This window comes from Marmota flaviventris, chromosome 5 (genome assembly GCF_047511675.1).
Source record: "Marmota flaviventris isolate mMarFla1 chromosome 5, mMarFla1.hap1, whole genome shotgun sequence".
Taxonomy (NCBI): Eukaryota; Metazoa; Chordata; class Mammalia; order Rodentia; family Sciuridae; genus Marmota; species Marmota flaviventris.
The window spans coordinates 92,095,043-92,113,076 of record NC_092502.1 but is presented as its reverse complement, the minus strand read 5'-3'; positions in this window follow the sequence as shown (position 1 = coordinate 92,113,076).

Below are 18,034 nucleotides of genomic sequence, written 5' to 3'. Positions count from 1 at the left end.
TGAATATATTGGCCAACAAGTTCAAAACTGTGAGATTGTATACTGATTTAGAAATATGTGTATTAGACAGGGGTTGGGGGATTATAATTGTAAGAACCAGAATAATAGCATATTTTATAATAAGCACTATTCTTTTTATTCACTATTTTACTTAGTTCTCTTAACTAAGTAGGAGAACTGGTGCTGTTGGGATTGACATCTGGGCTTTTGATCACTAGATTGTCCTGCAAAAGAGTACAGTAAGCTTTTTATTTTGATCAATAAAGTGTTACCTTCTGCAAGAAGGCTTCTGTATCATCTGTCCCTCGCTTAGTTTAGATTATGTTTCTCCTCTTAGTTCACAGCATCTTTTAAAATCCTATTCCTTAACAGTTTTTTTTTTATGTGGTGTGTACATTTATTATCTCTTCAATAATACTCCAAGCTTCTCAAGGGCATTTTCCGTGTCTTATCTAATATTCAGTGTTAATCATTTTTACAGGCTTGGTACTTAGCATGGTACATAATACACACTCAGTAAATGTTTATGTGATAGATTGATAATGGGTTCTTATCTTTGAGCAATTTTCCATTGTAAGATTGTAGAATCTTATGAGTAATTCTTCCAGTAACCACATGAAACCATATGAGACTGAAAAATTAAAAATAAGTTCATCATCATTAAAAAAAAATGAATGCTGGTTGTCAGTGTCACTACTGTGATATAGTATCCAAATCCAGTTAAAGTAAATAAGGATTTCTTGTTTTTGCTAATGTAAAGTTTCTGTGGTTAAAAGGCAGATATAATATTAAAAACACATTTTCTTTTAGCATTTTTCTGCTTATATTGGAACATTATTTAAAACTGTTGAACAAGGAGCCTTTTAGCCTACTGTTAAGTGGACCTTAGGGAAAAATACAGTTGTGTGCTGTGGCAGAGAACAAAACACCTGAGGGGAAGCTACATGAAACTTGCAATATTGCTTACTTGTATTTTAAACATACTTAGGGTATAGTTGACACTTTAAGTATTCTGAGCATATTTGCAAATGTGTGACATAAAGGTTTATTTCAAAGATTGATTATATAATATTTTATTTGATATATGTTGATATTATATATAAATGATATTCATCTTAGAAATTAAAATTACTAAAATGTTTCAGTGTAGAGGCTGTTCTTAGTGATCAGATATTTAAAGCACTGATTGCTAGAAATATATACTGTTTAAAAATCTCCATTTTTAAATGTTCAACATTACTTTTTAAAATAATGAAATAATCAGGTGGAATCACCAGGTCTTGGTGTATGGCTGGATGGACAATAGGGCTGTAGGAGAGGCATGTTAACTGGACGCATACTGTAGTGGAGGAAGAAGAACCAAGGATGACCCTAGATTTCTGTTTTAGGCAACAGAGACCTATTCAGGCCCTTGACATATTGCATGATGCTCACCTGCATTGGGGAAAACCATCTGCTTTACCAAGTCCACCAATTCACATGCTGATTGCTTCCAGAAACACCCATACAGACACAATGAGAAATCATGTTTAACCAACTATCTGGGCATCTTGTGGTCCTGTTAAGATGACATGTAAAATTAACTATCAAAGCATCTATTTTGTGGAAAAAAAAAACCCTCCTTTTAAAATGCCTAGAATGACATTCATTCCTTACCATTCTTAAGAGAGGTTAGAAAATAGTCACTGTGTTCTGTGGTACAGTTGAGAAAGGCAGAATGATTAGGTTGTGACAGGAATATCTCCAAAGTGTTGCTGTTTTCTTCTCATTGAATTCTGTTAGGTGACACACATTTTTTATTTATCTCATTATTACACTTGATTAAGGATGTGTATATCTGTTAGGATTTTCTTAAGTTGGTTTTTTTTTTCTCCTTTGGTAATTAGGGAAGTGTTTTGTGGCGAATTTCTCTGAAGCTTTGCAAGTATCCCATTTCTCATCAAACTTTCCATACACACACACACACACACACACACACATTTTATATTGATTAATATGGGCCTTGATTCATCACTATATTTATCTGGATGCTATAATTATCCCCAATTTAGCTTGTGGAAGCCCTGTTAAGGTGACTTATGCGTTCTCTTGGCCTGTATCCATCATATTTTGACTACTTTCTTATTTTCTAGCACATGTGATATTAACAAGCTCATCATGTGCTTTCCCTGCTCCAGCCCAGGCAGCTGGCCTTTGGAATATCATACTTCAAGGCTATCTAGGGGAGAGAGCTCTGATATATATGCATATTCATACGAATGTATATACATACATTTCCATGTCTACTTATTAATAAAGTCATGAATGTATATTAATACCATCAACTGTAATCTGGCTCCTCAGGGTTTTTATTTTAAAATTACTGTCCTGGAAGGTAGGGCCAGAGAGATGGAACAATAGAAAAACAACTGATTAATTAAGACTAGCTTACCTGAACAGACAATTCTCAGAAGAAGATATACAATCAATCAATAAATACATGAAAAAATGCTCACCATCTCTAGCAATCAGAGAAATGCAAATTAAAACTACTCTAAGATACCATCTCACTCCATTAAGAATGGCAGCCATTATGAAGTCAAACAACAATAAGTGCTGGCGAGGATGCAGGGAAAAAAGTACACTCATACATTGCTGGTGGGACTGCAAATTGGTGCAGCCAATTTGGAAAGAAGTATGGAGATTCCTTGGAAAGCTGGGAATGGAACCACCATTTGACCCAGCTATTCCCCTTCTCGGACTATACCCAAAAGACCTAAAAAGAGCATACTACAGGGACACAGCCACATCAATGTCTATAGCAGCACAATCACAATAGCTAGACTGTGGAACCAACCTAGATGCCCTTCAATAGATGAATGGATTAAAAAAAATGTGGCATTTATACGCAATGGAATATTACTCCGCACTAAAAAATAACAAGATTATGGCATTTGCAGGCAAATAGATGGCATTAGAGCAGATTATGTTAAGTGAAGTTAGCCAATCCCTAAAAAACAAATGCCAAATGTCTTCTCTGATATAAGGGGGGTGATTCAAAATGGGATAGGGAGGAAGAGCATGAGAAGAAGATTACCACTAAATAGGGACGAGAGGTGGGAGGGATAAGGAGGGAGAAGGGGAATTGCACAGAAGATGGAAGGAGACCCTCATTGTTATACAGAATACATGTATGATGTTGTGGGGAGGAAAACAAAAGTGTGTCACATTAGATTGGGTAGAGAGATGTGATGGGAGGGAAAGGGGGGGAAGGGGGGATAGGAAGGAGAACAGTATATACAGACATTATTATGGGTGTATGTATATAGGTGACTGTAAGACCAATGTGATTCTGCAACCTGTACAATCAGAAAAATGAGAAATTATACCCCATTTGATTCAAATGTATGAAATGTCAAGATCATTGTACTGTCATGTGTAACAACAACAACAACAAAAAGCTCAAATTAAAAAAAAAAAAAAAAAAGATTAGCTTACTTTAGTTTCCACCTTTTTTGGTAAGGATTTTTTTTTGTTTTTGTTTTTCTTTTTTCACAGTACTGGGTATTGCAACCAGGGATGTTCTACCATTGAGCTACATCCCAGCCCTTCTCTCTCTCTCTCTCTCTCTCTCTCTCTCTTTATTTATTTATTTTTTTATTTTGAGGCAGTCTAAGTTGCCCAGGATGGCCTCACACCTGCCATCGTCCTGCCTCAGGATAGCTGGGATTACAGGCATGTATTGCTGCACCTGGTTTTGGGTAAGAATTAAACTTTATTGCTATGACAGCTGAAATTGTCCTGGTTAGGAAATTTGGCTGTTACCTCTCTAGTCCTGAATTCTTTAGAAGGTCAGATAAACAGCTTAGTTTCAGCTTGATGATGTCCAACTTTATGTCTATTTTTTTAGTCTTAAAAAGATTTTTTTTTTTTTTAGATTTTAAAAAGCTGCGTGAAATACATATAACATGAAATTTACCATATTAACCACTGTAAGTATATATTTCGGGAGCATTATGTACATTCAAGAAATTTGGCACAAGTGACTCCCTTTTGATTTTTAGCTTGATCTGTTAAGGAGCGTCAATCAACTCAAACTCAGAAGCTATAAAAGTAAAAGAACTTTATTTGGAGGTCTTAGGAATTGTAATCCAGGAGACAAAAGTTCGGATTCCTCTGAATCAGTGTTCTGAAGGAGGTAGGGTAAATGGGAGCTTATAAGTTAAAAGTTCCAAATCATTACAAGGTAATTAAAATTGGTTAAAGAGAAACTCCTGTTGAATTTGGAAATGAACACAAGGGCTACTTGACAGGGGCTACGTGTGCGACAGAAGATAGAGAATACAAAACTAAACCAAGTGGAAATGTCCAGAAAACAAAAGTCTGATAAACTCTTGATATGCATTTGGAGTCTCTGGTTGTTCCAGTCATTCCAGATGCCTTTAGTCAAAGGGAGAAAGTGACCAAAGTTCACATTCCAGGCAGCAGCTTGAGCCCTGTGTAAGTCTCATTCCTTTAATGGCCTCCTGGCTTCATTTTGAAAAGCTCTTTCAGTGTTGCTTTCATAATACTTTTCCTTTTAATTTCACAGATGCTTAGTCCATAATAATGGCTTCCAATAGTTTTTATTTAACACAAGGAGTGAGTTGAATACAAGTTGGTTTGAGAGATACCTGGCCAGAAGTGGAGTGGATTTTTATCTTATAGTCTTTATTTTCTCTATGTAGCTATTGATGACGAGGGATCTAGTTGGAGATTTTCTTTTTTTTGTTTTGGTACTAAGGATTGAATTCGGGGGCACTTGACCACTGAGCTACATCCCCAACTCTTTTTTGTATTTTATTTTGAGACAGGGTCTTACTGAGTTGCTTAGGGCCTCGCTGTTGCTGAGACTGGCTTTGAACTCAGCATCCTCCTGCCTCAATCTCCGGAGCTGCTGGGATTATAGACATGCGACTAGTTGGAGATTTGAAGAGAGCAGAAAGTTCTGAAATTACATGGAAAAAGAGAAAGTAAAAATGAGCAACAAAATAGAAAAATTGATGATAGATGTGGAAGACCATACTTGGAATAGAAATTGAAAGTGAATTGAGACACCAACATAATGATTTCTTCAGCAGCTTCCAGGCCTAGTGTGGAGAAGGTAGTTGCGTTGTCAGGAAAACAGTTAAAGCAGAAAGATGGGGAGGAATAGAGAACATTGACTGGAGAAAGGTTAAAGTGCAGGGAATGAGTGTTGAAGTGAATGGGTCCTTAAAATATTAAGAAAGTAAAGGAAGAGACAGTGATCTAGAAAAACAGTAGATGGTTCTTAATAGGTTCCAAGGTTCTTATGTGGTTTGGTCTGCCAACGTCAGAAACCAGCTTCCTCCAATTCTAGGGTGAAGAAGGAACTTACTGTAAATGTTTAGTACCCTGTAAATTTAAAAGTCCGGCTGAATAAGTCATGCCTCTGAGACACAGGAAACAGCATAACTTTGGTGTTCAAGGTATTGGGACACCTTATTTAGAGCATTATTGGGAAAATTAGCTCTATAGTTGTCCTTTCATGATCCCTATACTTAAGAATTCACTTTGGGGTGGTGGTTGTTCTTTACATTTTCTACTATTATCAAGATAAGGTTCCTTCCTTCTTTACTTTTCTTTCTTCCTTTCTTCTTTACTCTCCCCCCGCCCCCAATTTTCTTTCTTTCCTGGGATTGAACCAGACCACTTTACCACTGAAATAACATCTCCAGGCCATTTAAAAAATTTTTTTTAAATTATTATTATTTTTTAAAATTTTGAGACAGAGCTTTGCTAAATTGCTGAGGCTGGCCTGGAACTGGTGATCCTCCTGCCTCAGCAAATCTCGAGTCACAGGTATTACAGGTATGTACTACCTCTTTCAGTTTATAAAGACAATTTCTAACTACCATCTTCAAAAAACTCCCCTACCAGGCTACTTTAGAAATTCAATATTTTAGTGTAACCAGTTTTATTGACTAGACTCCACTTGGTGGGTATACCATAATGTTTATTTTTCTCCAATCATAATTCCCATTAGTGCTTTATAGACTCTCCCAAGACAATTTCTTGATCACATTCCACAATTTTCTCATTGCTTTCAGTTATTAAAAAAACAAGGAAAAATAAACTAATTTCATTCTTCTGTAAAAATCCAACTTAGATGTTTTAAATATAATCCCTTCAGTTCTTTCTACTAGGATCTAACTCTTTTTTCAGGGAGGAGGCATATTAGAGATGGTGAGGTTACTTGTTGAAGGTGAGGAAGTTTCCTTCCCCAGAAACCTCTGCATGATTTTATTGCCTCTGGCAGTCTCCTTATAACTTTTTGCAATTTTTAGGGTTGTTTAGCTTCATTTTGGTTCACTTTATCACCGAGGATGCCTGCAGAGAGGAACACTGATATGTCCCTTTGGTTCAAATATAGCCCCCTTAAGAAGCAGCTCTTGGGTAACTCCAGGGCTTGACTTTTGTCCTCTCTTCTCTCTCCTCCATATTGAGTGAAACAGGAAAGCTCTCTTCTACTGAATTATAAATGTTTGTCTTAGTTCAGGCTGCTATAAGAGAAAACTGTAGACTGGGTGGCCGAAACAACAAATGCTTATTTCTCACAGTTCTAGTGAGTGGGAATTCCAAGTTCCAGGTGCTGGCAGATCTGGTGGTTGCTGAGAGTACTCTTCCTGATTTGCAGGTGGTCTTCTTTGTGCCCTCACATGAAAGCAGAGAGTGTGGGCAAATTCTTCATATTAGGACATTCGTACCTCTCATGCAGGCTCCATTTTCATAACCTGATCACCTTCCCAAAACTCCAGCTCCTAAAATCATCATATTGGAGGTTAGGATTTCAGCATTGACATTTTAGGGGAGAGGACACAAACAATTTAGTTCAATAATAATGGGAAAACTTAGAATGGGCTGTAAGTTTCTTCCACCTTCTTAACCTCCACACAATATGATGATGTATTTTTATTCTACTTTCCTGAGTTCTGCCAGCTAGCTTCCCTCAAAGTTTCTGTAAAGCAACATTAAGTTGTCAAGGTACTCTTAATTTTATCAGAAGTACTATCAATATGATCATTTTGTTTGACTCCCTATTGGAACATGGTGGGTCAGAGTGGTGGAGAGGAGGTAACAGAGTGTGGAGAAGAGTTAGTCCTATTGTGAAATCACTGGTCACAAACCGAGCTCACTAACAATATTTCACTTTTTATTTTGAAGGCTTTTTGTATGTAAACAGGGTTGGAATGATTAAAAAATAAACATTTCTCTTTAAGACTTTTGAAAGACATTCTTAAACTTAAGTTAATGTTAAAATGTATTCGTTAATCTGAAGCCCCATAGTTCCCTAAACAGAAATTTGAATAAAGAAGAATTTTAGATTCTGGCTTAAATGTGAAGATGATTCAAAGCATTCCCAGTGGCCAACAAGTGTAATGACGATCATTCCCAGAGTAGTACTGACTACTAGCTTTCTCAGCTAACTTCCTTCTGAGTGACATTTTTTGATATCCATATTCTTCTTGTTAAGAACTCAATAATGGACTAGGTTAATTAGAAATAAGTAATTTTACCTTGCATCAATCATCCTCCTGTCAGAATAAATTAACCTTTTTAGCTCCTATTTTCTGGAATTCCCAGCCTCCGCAGACACTGTTCTCGAGGCATTCAGTAGCCTCATAAAATTTAAAACTCATTTGAACTTGGAAATACCCATTATTAATAGAATTATTAAACTTAATAATCACAGAGATTTACTCAGCTCACTAAAGATAAGCTTAATTCAGGTACTTCATAAGCTTATTTCTTCCTCATTGTTTGATCCGGAGAAATTCTACTATTATCTCTCTTTTGACTTATAGCATGGGAATATATATTTATGTCTATCTCAAATTGTAGGAATAAAATGGGATAAAACCTGCAGTGGCTTCTGTAATGCACTACCAGAATGTTTCAGATTATTAGTATTGGAATTATTTTGAAATATGATCAGTCGGAAGATTTCACTTTTCCACTATTGATGTTAACTGATCTCTAATATCCTGGAATCTTTCCCTTGGTCCCTCTATATTCTTGCCAGAGAGAAAAATAATGGCAAAGTGTTAGATAAGATGGTATTCTGACCACTTCTGGCTTCTAGAGTTCTTTCCATGGCCCAGGGAACAGATGTATCAGTCAGTTCATCAAAGAATAGAGCTTGCTGGGCCAGCCCATGGGAGATTTCATGACACCTCATTGCAAGTAAACTGAGTAGATGTATTGAGATAAATTTACTAACAGTATAAATATTAGCTCATCTGCTTTGTAAGGAAAAATAATACAGTGAATTTCATCAGAGGTAATTTGGAAAATATTCAAACATTTGGCTTTAATTAGAAAGGAAGGAAAATATATCAGAACTAGATTCCATTTGGGCAGGGTTTGTTTATCCTTTTCATCTTGAGTTAGAGCCAAAAATCTTTAGTTTTGACTCGTTTTTAAATGTTTCTCCAAATTTGGTCAGAGCCTTTGGCCTATTTAGCGATAGATTCAGTTTAGCTCAGTATTAAATAAGGAGAATGGTGGTACTTGCATATTAGCACTCAGCAAATTGAAGAGCTGAAGAGGGTCCTAGGGTGGGTAAGACCCTGTGTGCCCACAGAGGGGCACCACCAAGGAGGAGTAAATGAATGCTTCCTGGAGGTGGAGGAAATCCTGGTCATTAGAGTTTCTCTTGGGCAAAGAACATAATGTATTTAGAAAAAAGACAGCTTGGGGGTAGTTCCCTTACTGCCCCACAACCATTAAGGACAAATTGCCTTTCAGTAGGGCCTGGTTTTGTTCACTTCCCTAAAGAGCTGGTGAGAAGGTTTGGAAGTAGAATTGAGGACCAGGCTAACTTTCTGCTATCTGTGAGGAGAATGAAATGGGGTGGTCTGGGAAGAGGAGCAAGGAGCCATCTTGCTAGACCCTGAATTTGAGGAGGAAAATGAAGTAGCTTCTTGGCTAAGGAAAACCTTTGAAATCCAAAATGTCTCATGAGTGATTTTCAAAATTAATGTTTGGATAAATGATGGTAATTCATGTTTTAACAGAAGTATAAAAACACAGGCCAGAAAGTCTTCTTAATAGCCTGGTTCCTCAGTGCTCATCTGTCTCTCCACCAGGTAACCACGGTTAACTGTTTTCTTATGTATTTTTCAGTTTTATGCAAATATAAGTATTTTTATTTTTCTATTCTGCCTTTTGATGCTGAATTTAATATATTATATGTATTGTCCTGAACTTTAAATTTTTCACTATGATATATATATGTGTATATATATATATATATATATATATATACACACACACACACACACACACACACACATATATTTAAAATTTATTTTTCTTTCTAATTCATACACACTAATTGTACATGTTTATGGCATACACTGTGATATTTCAATATATATATATATAAATGTGTACTGAATAGATAAGGGTAATAGCATGTCTATCTCCTTTTTTCTTTCTTTCTTTTTTTAGAGTCTTAAAACTATATATTTTGGCCATGTTTTCTCACTCTATTTCATTGATGCACCATAATTAACCTATCCATGGACACTGAGTTTTCCCAATTGTTGACATTTGCAACATTGCAGGGGGTAAACCTATGTAGATCTTATTTTGCATTCACATGTGTGTTTACCCTAGGGTACATTCTTAGTAGTGGTACTCTTGCTTAAGGATATATGCAATTGTAATTGTTGATAGACATCGCCAAATTTCCCTCCTAAAGAGTTGTACTAATTTAAATTCTCAATGGAAATAAATGAAAGTGCCTGTTTTTTTCCCCACAGCTTTACCAATAAAATGTCTTATCAGATTTTTACATTTCCACAAATCTGACAGGTGGCAAATAAATTTGGTTTCATTTCATTTTTTTAAAGTTCAATTTTAAACAATTTTGAAACTATCTTAAACATATAGAAAAGGTGCAAGTACAAAGAACCCCCTGCCCAGATTATTTAAGAGTAAGTCACTAATTGTGCTCTTGAATACCTTAGATTACATATTTTTTTTTCTAATTTTGATACTAGAGATTGAACCTAGGGGTGCTTTACCACTGAACTACATCCTTGTTTTTAAAAACTTTTTTTTTTTTTTTTTTTTTGAGACGGGGTCTACTTAAGTTGCTGAGGCTGGCTTCAGACTTGTTATCTTCCTGCTTTAGCCTCCCAAGATATGGGATTACAGGTATGCACCACATATATAGGAGGTTATATATTTTATAAACAAGAACATTCATGTATATAGTCAAAGTAAAACCACCAGTATCAGGACATCAACTTTGATGTATTACGGCCATCTAATCCTCAGACTCCATTCACATTTTTTCCATTCTCCCTATTATGTTCTTTGTAGCAAAAGGAACTAGTCTAGAATCCTGTGTTCTGCTTAACTGCTGGGGCAACTCTTCAATCTCTTCTGCTTTCCTTCTTACTCACAATTGTTCTGGGCTCATCTTGTACCTTCCCTGTCCTGGACCTATGATAAGCTATTGCTTTATGGAATCTTTTAGTGGAGAATGGCATTCAGAAGCCAGGATCTGACTGCTAGGTTTGCTCCTTGCTGTTGGCTTCCTTAACAAACAGACAGATATTTACAGTGATATTTATTTTTATATAAAATAAATTATGAATTAATACCTGTACCTTTAATTCCTATTTAGCACAAAAGAATTCATACTAGTTTTCTTCCTTTCCAGAAATATTTGTTTTTAAGATACAGAGATGTTGTTACATTTTTCTCTATTTTCTATATAGAAGTTTTTAATAAATCAACCTTTCCCTGTAATATTTTGTGTGAATTACTTAAAACTTCTTAAATCAAAGTTCAAATTTATGTTCAGAAGCATACAGTAGTTACATTTGCTTGATGAGTCATTTGCTTATTTAACTAACAGTGAATTCACTGTATGCTTTTAGACACTGAGGATCCATTGGTAAAAAGAGAGACAATTTGGCTTCCCTTATGAAATTTATATTTTTAATGGTGAAGTCAAGCGTTATGGGTTAGATATGAGGTGTCCCCCAAAAGGTCATGTGTGAGACAATACTAGAACATTCAGAAATGAAATTATTGGTTTATAAGAGCCTTAACCCAATCAGTGATTAATCCATGGATAGTGTGGTAACTGTAGACAGGTAGAGTGTGGCTGGAGGAGGTAAGTCACTGAGGTGTAGATTTTTGTCCCTGGTGAGGAACCCTCTTGATTCTTGATAGTGGTGTCCTGAACTGCTATCCTCCTCCATGCTGTTCTGTCATGATGTTCTTTCTTACCTTGTGCCCAGAGCATGGAGTCGGCCATCTATTGACTGAGACCTCTAAAACTGTGAACACCAAATAAAGTCTTTCTCCTTATTGTTCTCGTAAGGTCTTTTGGTCATGATGATGGAAAAACTTGACTAAAACACTCAAGTAGTGAACAAGTTAATGTTTGAGATTCACATTTGATTCCAGATAGTGAAGAAGCTACAAATAGAATAAAGCATAGAGAATGTGAGCAGTTGCAAGTGCTGGGGTAGCAGGGAATCTTCAGTGGACATCTGGGTGACAGAATGGAAAGAGACGTTTTGTTCATGTATCCCAGGGGCCAGTGTCTGAGGAGTCCAGCCTACCTGTAAGGAATAAGCTAGTGTCTGGGTCAAACCTGAGTCAAAGATCCAAACTGGATAGGAAGGCAGCCACCCAACATAGCCATGTGGAACTCTTACTAATTAACTTGGAATGGGTCACATCTCAAATCCAGGCCTGTTAACACTGACTCCTCAGCTTCAATTCTGATAAAAACAACAACAACAAAACCCAGCAGAAACAATTTCATAAGTAATCAGCAAAGTTCTGTTCTTTTAAAAATATAAAAAAGTAAGTAAAAAATTAAAAATATAATTAATCCTTATAGCATTATACTGTCTTGCAGGTGAAAAATCTCAGGTTCTTAAAGGTTAATACTTTGCTCAGCATCACATAGCTGGTAAGAAACTGAACAGAGATTAATTACAAAGCCCAGCTCTTTTCACTTTTGCTATTATCAGACTTCAACACTTTTTTTTTTTTTTTTGGCGGGGGGTGGGGGGATGCCTTCTAGAGAAAGCTCCACTGTAGGGCAAAATTAAGTTTCATGTAAGAAAGAATTCTCTAGACCGTGAGACTCTTGCTAAAACTTAATAAATATACCTTTGTCATGTAGACCAGGTCCCATTTCAATCCCCAGAAATTATAAACTAATTTTTAATCACCTTTTTAGGCTGAGGCATTATCTCTTATTGTCCAGAATCCGGGATATATTAGATAGTTATATACTTGCAATAAACAAAATTTAATGTCCTCATAAAATACAAAAATGCACAATGTTATAGGTCAGCTACCACATGATACTCTTATAAATGTGCATCTCTGAAATCTTCCACCAGTGACATTATAGCTAACTTCAACCAATGAATTCAGCAAAGTCTTGATCATAGACTAGTTACCTTAATAGATTTTTTAAGATGAGATATGAGAATTCAGTAACCAAATTGTAGTGATGGTTGATACTGCACTTAAAAACATCATATAATTGAAAAGACAAATAGTCCATGATTAGGGAATAAAATAATAATATTATACCCATAAAATAAAGTAAAAAATAAAAACAGAAGAGGCAATAAAAGCAAATATTTGAATCACTTATGTATAATGAAAAGGGAATGTCACTGTGGAAGAATGCTATTTTCCTTATCTGTAATTTGGCATAAAGCTGAGATAGCATAATCCTACTGGCCAGTGGTAGTCACTTGGGAGTGACTGGCTAGAACCTTGTATTGAGAAAGATTGTGAAACCTAAGCAGATTTCAGCAACATAGAGTGCGTGGATTGACTGGCAATGAAAGAGGCAGCTCTGGTAGGGGAGGAAGGAATGGTAACATTCCTTTTGTGAGGAACCCACTCCAACAATAACTAATCCACTCTGGCAAAAATGGACTTGATCCATTCACGAGGGCAGCATTCTTTAGCCTAATCACCTCTTAAGGGTCTCATCTCTCAATACTGCTGCCTTGGTGATCAAATTTCTAACACCTGAACTTTGGGGGACACAGTCAAATCATAGCACAGTGAGTTTTTGTTTTTAAATAAGTCACAAGATATAAGAGCACTAGTCATAATGTAAAATGGATAAAGTTGCATGCTAATTATGTAGGTATGCCTAATATTACTACATGTGCATGAAAGACAAGTATTAAAAAGTAAAAAATTGAACCATGGGTTCACCAATATTTATAGAGATTAATACTAACGTTCAAAGAATTGACATTCCAAATATATAAAGATACCGACAAAATTAGTAACAAATAAATTAATAACCCAACAGAGAAACAAAAAAAATTTGAAGAGCCATTTCACAGAATAGAAAAATTCAGTGTCCATTAACACAAGAAAACACCTCTGAATAACACCACTTCACACCCATAGGATTGGCATAAAATTAGAAAATTTTAGAAAAAGAAGTGTTGGTAAGGGGAAGAAGCAAAAGAGAGCTGCTCTTGAGAGACTGCCAGGTAATGATGTGGAATTTACAGAAGGTTTCACAACGAGACTGGGAAAAGATGAAGTTAACATTGCTCGTAGTGAAAATATGGACAAAATGCAGGCAGAGGAGAAAGTCCTGGAATATATGGAAAAAATGCAGGAGAGGAGAAAGTCCTGGAAACAAAATAGCATCTAAAAGGGATAAAAGAAAAATGGGAAGGATATGGATGACAGAGTCTCAACTGTAAGTTTTAAAATGTGCCAAACAATCTTGTGTATTGTTTATGAATGTTTAAACATGTTGTAAAGATACAGCACTATGCAGGATAATGACAGACATCAAATTGAGATAGTTTTACTTCTCGTCTCGAAGAGGGAAAAGGCTGGATCAGTGTGTGTGTGGAGATGTGGATGATTTCATTTCATACTTTTCCTTTAAACCCATGATGGGTACTTAGATATTTCTACCATTTTTCTCTGTATGTTTTGATAGACCTGAAATATTTCACACTTAAAACAGGTATAAAATTAAGTATTGTTATTGTTTAAAAACATGTGGCAATAAGCATTTTCCAATATGATGCCTAATATTATATAATGAACTCAATTAGATGTTGGATCTGTTCGATCTTTCAAATTTATACCATCTGTTGATTTATTTGGAGTAGTGAAGAATTTCTTGCATAAAGAAATATGCTTTAAAAATTAGGTGATGTAACAAAGCTTCCCCCCCTCCACCCAAGAAAAATAAAGTATTATATTACTTCAAAGAAAAGCACTGTGATTTAATTAGGTTACAACTACTTGAAGATAAAATATATTCCTAATTTTAATAACTCTTGAAAAAATACTTGTATTCTAGTCTAAGTAATGCTTTCCCTCTCCAGAGTTGCAAAAATACAAATAACTAATCATTGGATGCTTAAGCGGTATCCTGTTCCTATGGCTGTGTGGTTGAATGGGTCACAACAAAAGTAAAACACAATTGAGATTAGAGTTACATAAACAAGATCAGATGGTGGCATTCCCCAGGGGCAAGTCTACCAGATGAAGGTTTAAGTGATATGCCCCTGACCAGGAGGGATGTTTGAAATACTCTTCTTTTCTCATTGCTGAATTAGAATTTTGTTTATATAGCATTTTCCAAGATCTATGGAACATTTTGATGTGTCAGATATTTAAGAACTTTGTTATTCAAACCATTAAAAGAAATAAAAAGACTTCTCTATTGGAAAAATAGGTTTATTTTTAAGATCTATCTTTTTTTTTGTTTGTTTTCCTTCTAAAATGTCTCTCTCCTGAAAATTAAAAAAAATGTAATAAAATATAAAAGTGATCTCATGAAAATAGATGGGAGACCAATAAAGTAGAGAAAGGGGATCTACAGGAAGGAAGGAGAAGAGGGCATGGGAAAGCACTGGGGAACAAAATCTACCAAATTATGTTATGTCCATGTACAAATATACTACAACTTTTATATATAATTATAATGCATAAATAAAAATATAGAAGGGAGATCAAAAATAGAGCAAGCAGGTAAAGAGGAGGAGAAGGGGAGTGTAAGGGAAGGTACAGGGTTGATCAAATTATGTTATGTGCATGCACAAATATAGCATAATAAATCCCACTATTATGTGTAATTATAATGCATCACTGAAAAACAGGCCTCTTTCCTTTTCCTCTGTATCCTAATCCAGGTGTCTATAACTTGAGTTACTTCAGAGGCATTTTGGAGCTCTCTTCTTGTTTCCTTTGTCCACGTCCCCCCCCACTCCCCTAATTCTAGTCAGTTCTCTACTTAAAGACGTACAATAGATATTGTTTGCCAACTGGTTGAAATTATTCAACCTTGTTTTGAAGATTTTCTTTCTTGTTAATAAAAGTTTGAATTCTCCTTTTTAGGTCAGTTATCCACAAAAGTTGACTTGCAACAAAAATTTCACTGGTTTTCAGTAAAAAAAAAATAAATATGAACATATAGTTGGGGTTGTAAATAGCTAACATTAAGTAAATTTAAAACATTGAAGCGGGAGAAGCCCTAAACAGCTTAGTGAGACCCTATCTGTAAATAAAATATGAAAAAAAAGGGGTGGGGATATGGCTCAGTGGTTAAGAACCCTTGGGTTCAATCCCTGATACAAAAAAAAAAAAAAAAAAAAAAAAAGAAAAAAAAATCAGATGGTTTTTCCTGCCTCTTGTGATAAATTATATTTTTTCCCCTTAATAAAATGATGGTGACAGTTGGTAGAATTAAAAAAAAAAATCTTTCTTGGGAAAGGTATGCATTGGCAATGGTGAGGGTTAGTTACTTTCTTCCCATCTCCCCATACTTACCATTTTTGCCCCCCACTTCTCTCTATTACACACACATACATACACACACACACAAACACAAACATACACCTCACATTCTCTTAAATTTTTTTGCCAGTCAGGAAACTTAATAGTCTCATCCAAGTGTTTTGCATAATTTATACTCAACAATCTTTCCTATTTTCACCTCTGTCTTCTCATAGTCATTCCTGTTTCTCAAATATCCTGCTAGTTTAATGTAAGTTCTATGCTTCCTATAATCCACATAGGATTATATAGTTCATATTTAACAGGATAGGTTAAAATATAAACAGCAAAGCAAGAATCTTCCTATAATCCTATAATCCAAATTTCCTCTTCTGCATTTAGTCTTTTCTATTTCACATTTTGTGTCTCTTCATTCATCATCCTTAGCACTTATGAAAATATTAATCAAAACCTCTGATATTGGTTACCATAAGATTTTTTTTTCCCTGAACATGTCTTTTCTCTCCAACCAATTTTAATGTAAAAGAACTTTTTTCATTTACTTTAACCTTTTACCTTACAAAGATGGGAAATATAGAGAAGTTTGGTAAGGACATAAAAGCTTGTGTAAAATATTTTGAGTCTTAATAGACCTTCAACTGTGTTTTCTGTAATGATTTAATAGTTATAGATTATAGCGTCTCTTCACAAGATACTCCAGCTTTCTGCTGTGCAGGTCCCCTGGTGTTTGGTGTGTCTATGAGACTGGTTTTGGTCAAGGGGATGTAAGTGTAAGTGATGTGTTACTTCCAGGTAGGAGCTTTTTGGACAAGTGCAGATTAACTGTTCTCTCTTGTGCCACAGAGATCACCACTATTTGGCTTAGATCCTGAAGTGAGTAAGTGCAGAGGAAAGTCTCCAAATAACCTCAACAGAACTTGAGATATTAGTGAGAAATAAATTTTTGTTTCTTAACTCTAAGATTTTGGAAGTTGTAGATTATAGCAGTATCACCTATCACATGAAGTAAGTGTAAACTTGGGTTAGTAAAAAATGATAAAATTTCCAAATTTATTTTTTGACCATTCATAATTTAATTTATTGAAAATGTCAAAGAATATAATTTCAATATATTCTTTTTCTTATCTTTAAAAGTAGAGAATAGAAGAAACCCAAATAATTTAATGAGACAATAAAGACTCAAAATCTCAGCATCATCTAGAAACATATAGAACAGATTTAAAAATTCACAGTACTGAGATGCGCAAGTGGAAAACAAAACTCACTTAAAGGGTAAATTCCTTTTAAAAGAAGTGGCTGAACATAGTCCTCAAGAACAAAATTCCCATGTGTCATTAATGCATATGAAATACTTCTTTTGACTCTAAATCTTCATGATTTCATGAAAGCTGATTTGAATCAGTTTTTATAGTATTATTTTGGATTTAAAATAAGTAAAATTTGAGAGCTGGAAGTAATTTTGTTTAATATTTGAACTTATGGTCTAATATTTACTGAACAAACTCTTCACTGAGCTTACGTGCTAAGGGGTTTGGTGCTAGAAAGTACTTTCTGAACAGGATAGGTTAAAATATGAACAGCAAAGCAAGAATCTGGTAGGGTCATGTAAGGAAGTCTTGACTGGTAGGAAATGGGTTACCATGATTCCTCAAGATGGTTGTCAAGTACAAAAGTTGAGTAACCTCCTAGCTCTAAATTAACTTTTGAAGGCCTTGTGACTGGCACAAAAATTTTTGGAGCCTTGGCGCCATCTGCTGGATAATTATCAAATTTTCATATTGTCTTAAACTTTTTTTCAAGAAACAATATTTATATGTTTTTTGCCGGTTGTGGTGGTGCTGCCTGTAATCTCAGCGGACTGGGAGACTAAAGCAGGGGAATCACAAGTTCTGGGCCAGTCTCAGCAACTTAGCAAGACTCTCAAAATAAAAAATAAAATGGCGGGGCATGTAGTTAAGTGATTAAGGGCCCCTGAGTTCAATCCCTTGTACCAGATTGAAAAAAAGAAAAAAAAAATACACACACACACACACACACACATATACATATATGTTCTAATAAGTGCTATTATTGTTATAAGTAAAATATTTAAGGGTTGGGTTGTAGCTCAGTGGAAGAGCACTTGCCTAGCATATGTGAGGAACTGGGTTCGATTCTCAACACCACATAAAGGTCCATCAGCAACTAAAAAATATTTTAAAAAATTATTTAAATT